Here is a 5,955-nt window from a genome sequence, read left to right on the forward strand (position 1 = left end):
CATTCGCCAAAGTACATGATAGTTCTAGAAACGTTGCGTCACAGTGTCATATGACTCGCTGACGCAACAATATATATACTGTAACACTAAACAAGCAGGAAGTACTATGTATTGTTATTCAAAAATAAGCAGATTAAGGTATAGTTCATAGTCAGTAAATATGCAGAATAATTTGATATGCAAATACCAGACTAAAATGCAGATTTTAGTCAGTAAATAAGCAGAATAATATCTGGTTCATATCTAATATAAAACTGAATGCAAGATATATAGAAAAAAGGCAGAAAAGAAATAACCTCTAGTCAGCAAACATGCATATTAAAATACAGCTCATAATCAGCATTTTTTTGCAATTTAGTTAAAAAAAAACCTGCTTTAATTTGCCATTTTCTTTAACGTTAGTTTTAGTTTTCTATCATACCTGACCAACAATTCGAGATTTTTCAAGAAGATACTGCTCAATTCTTGCTCCTTCAATAATTCCTTCTTTGGTGAAATGGATGTCTATGTATTTACCAAACCTACTGGAGTTATCATTTCTTATTGTTTTAGCATTTCCAAATGCTGCAAATAAAGATATTGTTTTGTATGAATAAAACTTACCCTTAACAAACAACATTTAAATTCAAAATATTTTGTAATTACTTCCCTATATATATTAAGTTCTTTCTTCTTAATTTATAATTACCAAATTCAAGTGGAATGCTACAGCTGGAATAAATTAATAACTTGTGGCAAGTTAGAATCAACAAAAAAATGAGAGGTTTGTTCTTATAATGTAGAATTAAATCACCAGAAGCAATAAAAAAAACCCATAGTATTGCAATTTTAAGGTACTGCATGAAATCATTAGAGATAATATCAAGAACTATCTTGTACTAAAAACAAACTTGTCTATTTTATACCAAGGTGACTGTCTTATGTATTAAAGCCATGCATTTTATGTGCTTATTATGTCATAGCTTTATCTTTAATCTTTGTAATATGTAAACATTTATATATTTAAATTTTTTGGCTAAATACAGTTAATGCTCATGCATTGTTTGTGAATTTTTGATGAAAAGATTTGTAAAAACAATGCTTGTAAAGGTTATTCTACAATATTTCAGTTCCAGAATACAAGTTTTTACTTCAACAATTACAACTATTATTTAACCTCATACAGTTACTACCAAAACAATTACTTTTTATTATAGAACCTACTTAAAAGACTTAGTAATTTAGTTTTCCTTTAACTGTACTTTAAACTCAATTACATTCAGAGAATCATAAATAATTTGATTGAATAATTTACATAAGTCTATTGATTCAGAACTCGCTACAATTTATGATTTTCTCTTGGTGTCATTCTTTGCATACACAGTTAAACAAGATCTCATTTTCTTCTAGTTTTTGGTCATAAGAGAAATTATAGTTGAAGTGTGAGCCAAAGGCATAAGGATAAGCTTAATAAAAGGTCAAGTCATCACATAGCCTAATGTTCTTCAAAACAATACTTAAGATTTAGATACACTTTAGATAAAAAACAAAAACAAGTTGAGATTACCTTTATAACTTACAAATGAAATCAGACACAAACACACACACATACAATATACGAAACATTATTTTAAAGAGATGTATTGAACATTTTGTTTAAATACGTCAAAAATAACCATATTATTACTACAACAATTATCAGGTTAACAATTTTCTTAATTGAAAGTATATTTCTGATAGATACTTACTTCCACATACAGAATAGCTTCATTTCTTGCACGTCTGCCTATAAGATTTGTATGCCACTAGCTTTGAGCTAACTCCCACCTAAAAACCACGTGTTGAACATGAACAATGTTAGTGCATTATGACATCATTATGCCATTATAACCCTTCATCAATAAAAGGATGACACAAACTCCTTGGCTCAAAATAACTTCATTCTTGGACAAGGCAAGAAGAAAGCACACCAAAAGTTGGGAGGAAGGGTGGGAAGGTGTTCAGAGATGAGTATCTATTGGAAATAAATTTTCAATTAGGGAAAATGTTAACTTCCAAGATGATACCTCACATGTTGAAGATTGCATCTTGTCTCAACAAGGGTATACTCTTTGCCTGGAAGGAAACAAATGCAAAAGATCCTCAAGTGTTGCAGGGATGGGAAAAATTAAATCATGACCAATCAAGCACCTGCACACAAGCAGTTGGTGAACCAAGAAGTGTTGTGTGGTTAGGGCATGATCAGACTGTACAGTGTGTGCTCACTTCGACTCAACTAGACAGATTCTCGCTGCAGACACCACCATCCCAGATCCTACCAGTGCTGTGTGTCTCAGCCCACTTCTCACAGGAAAAGACCTACAAGTCTATGCAAGCATGATGTCAGATGATGCCATGGACTATTACAAGTTAAAAGTGGCCTTGCTGAAATGCTATAAACTTACAGAAGAAGGTTTTCATTAAAAATTCTGAGAAGTCAGACCTGACACTGTAGAAACTGTATTTCGGTTTGTGGCACATCTATGGTGATACTTTGCAAGATGGACTGACAAGGCCAAGTGTGAAAATAGTTTTGAAGGATTGGCAGACCTACTAATACATGAACAGCTCATAGTCACATGCTGAACTAACATGTCAAAGTTCCTAAAGGAAAGAGATCCAAAAAGATGTGAATGAGATGACCAAGTTAGCAGAACAGTATACTGAAGCCCATGGAAGGAGTATAACTGGCAAGTCTAAGAATAACCAGTGGTGGTTGACCAGAAGCAGGAGTCCACCAAAGGTGACAGGAGGTTAACAAACAAATGGGAGAAGAAATGCTACATATATGTTATGAAATAGGACACATTGCAAAGGAGTGCAAGTCCATCACCAACAAGCAACAGAAATATCAACATAAAGCAGCTGGAGCTACCTACAAAAATGGTGCTGGCAAGAAACAGGAAAAAAGTGCTTGTCACCATGTATGCGGCTGCCAGACGAAACAGTCAAATTCACCACAAGAAGGAAGTGCCATTTCCATGATTGACCAGAACATGACTAATGGTCAGCTCAAGTTATAAAATGGATCAACAATGCTAGTAGTGATTGGAGCATGTGACAAACATCAAGAGATGACAACAAATCACAGCATGCCAATGGGCGAAGGCTACATCAGGGACAAGAATGTGAAATTCCTATGAGACACTGGGTGCAGTAGTGAGAACCAGTCTAGTATCTGATGATCAGGTGACAGGCAAGATACATCTGCGTGTGCTAATTGATGGAACAGTGAGAAAGTTTCCCGCAGCAAGAATAAAGGTGGATGCTCCATACTATGTGGGAGACCTTGAGGCCATGTGTATGAAAGCACCCATCTATGACTTGATGATTAGAAATGTACCAGGTCAAAGAAGTTTGGAGAAACCAGACAGAAGGAAGATGGATGAAGCACCTGCAGTCACCGCTAGAGCTCAAGAAAAGAAGAGCAAACAAGCCATCAAGTCCATGGAATGATGTGGTCTGGATCAGTCAACTGAATAGTGTGAATACCATGATGATACTTCTAGTGGTCTTGTGGAACACCTTATCTCAATAGTGGGCACTGGCAAAGCCACGGTATATGGTTTGAGGGGTTTCTGTTACCCCTAGCCTCATGTGGATTTTGGGAAAGAAGCATACCCTGGGAGGCAACACCAGCCACTTGGTGTGATCCAATAAAGGGGAAAGGGCACTGAAAAATAGATACCAAAGATGATATGTATTTATATGGAAAAACCATGACTAGAGGGAGCCATAATCTTGCAGGAGACAAAACAAACAGATGATAATTATAAAAGGACATGGATGTGTGAGGGTTCATCCACATGCCACTATAAAAGATCTTGTCCAAGATTTGGTGAAAATTAGATGCAAAAGAGTGAGACAGTTGAAAAATCTGATATGACAAAATATGAAAGAACAATCACACTCCCAAGCAACTGAAGTGTGAGGAAGAAAGATCTAGTCTGAACAGAGGAAGAAGGAAGTATGGTAAAAGAGAGTGTGGGAAGTATGGATGGGTTTTACATCCAAATGACAGTGGCTATAGACAAGAAAGGAAAAGAAAATATGTTTTTAGAGAAAGATGGAAAAATGAACATGGCTTGAATGGAGATCGTTGAAGAGTATGTAAAACCACATTATAATCCCAGTCAGATATGGGAGTAGGATGAGAGGGTCAATGAAGGAGGAGGATTGAAACAAAGTGACGAGGACAGGAGAAACCAGACAGCAATGAAAAAGGTAAAATGTAAGAGGTAAAGCTGCCCGAAAACCATCAATAAGGGAAACAAGCAATCCATTGTCAAGACATGTGAAATAGGCCAAAGGGTGGGCCATAGTAGGATGGCCTGGAGTAAGGGAGATGCAGATGGATTAGCATAAAAAACAACAACAATGTAGTTGATAGGTAGACAGAATTGACAGAATACAGGAATGGGAGAAGAAAAGGGTTAAACAATCGGAGAGTCCAGTCTTGCTATTAATAGATCAGACAAATCCTACATATGAATAGGAAGAGACAACATTCCTGGGAGAAACAGAGAGACATGGTGGGAGTAAGAGAGTAGGAATGGGGCAGAGAAAGAGGGGGGTCAGGATGTCATTTCATGGAGTAGAGGAAATCAGGGCTGTGCTGGCTAAATAGGCACCACAAATAGGACCCAATAAGGAGTGTCAAGTATCAAGGAAGAAAACAAGGAGGAGGACAAGCAGACAGAAAACGATGAGACCAGCCAAATGTAGAGCAAATTCATTGAAAAACCTGAAGTTTGAGAGACCATTCCATGGTTAAAACCCTGTTTGGCCGAGAGAGAGGCAAACAACTAACAAGTTCAGAGTCCCAGGCACATGACTAGCCATGAGATAAACCTGATGGAAATAAGCCCAAATAGCAGGTAATATGGATGGAAGCAAAGATGGCTGAAATAAGAAATGACTGTGGAATTGTCTGAGTGGATTATGACCAACTGATCCAGGAGAAAAGGGAAGAAATGGGAAAATGTCCAATGGATAACAAGAAGAGCAAGGATGTAGAAGTAGAGTACACTTCCCAGAAATGACATGCTCAAAGGTATTGTTATGCCTCCGTTGTTAGTTAATTTTTTGTATAATTTCTTTCCGAAGAAACTTTAGCGATACAAGTCCTTTCTTAAATAAAACTGGTTTATTCTTTCTAAATACAATTTTGCAATACACTTAATTTCCACAGTCACGCTATAACAAACGCTATAATTCACAACGAACGTCTCACATGCTCGACTCAATAATATGTCTCTCTCTGTTCGCAGTTCAATTACCATTGTTGCTGTCAGTTCTTGGCAGCTTATATACAAGACTACCGCATATCTAGTAGCCTCTCGAGGTTTCATGAACGTTCTAGAAGCATATGACGTGTTACTAGCGTCACATGACCTCCACTGTCGTAACACTGCCCTTTCCTTAGTATTATTCATTCCAAACAATAGCCACTTACATTAAACCAATAAACAATTAACAATAACTTAATTAAATGTACAGAATTTACAGACACAAAATTAAAATTCAACAAAGTCTCTTAATTTACGGGACGTATCTTCTTCCGTACTGGTCTCCATCTCGTTGGCTTCTGCTTCATCAGGAAACGTCCTATCATTGGTAACAGTCACATCAGTGGTAGTAACTTCATCAAGGGCTTTGCTGTTTCCCTTCTCAAAACCAAGCCGAGTTTCTTCTTCGACAGTGGCGTTTTCAGGTGACACGTCTTCATTTGTTCTGTTGTTCACTTTATCCCAACTGAAATGTCCTGGACTGTGATAACGCCAAAGCCTGTTGGCATGCACCACCTTTGGCTTACCTTGCCGACCACATTTTATCCAGAAAGTCACGTCTGAGAGACAATCCACTATGTCATATGGGCCTTCCCATGGTGAAGACAACTTGGGAGACTTCCCTTTGGTCTTCCTGGGATTATACAAC

The sequence above is a fragment of the Limulus polyphemus genome, unplaced genomic scaffold (genome assembly GCF_000517525.1).
Source record: "Limulus polyphemus unplaced genomic scaffold, Limulus_polyphemus-2.1.2 Scaffold1229, whole genome shotgun sequence".
NCBI classification, from domain to species: Eukaryota; Metazoa; Arthropoda; class Merostomata; order Xiphosura; family Limulidae; genus Limulus; species Limulus polyphemus.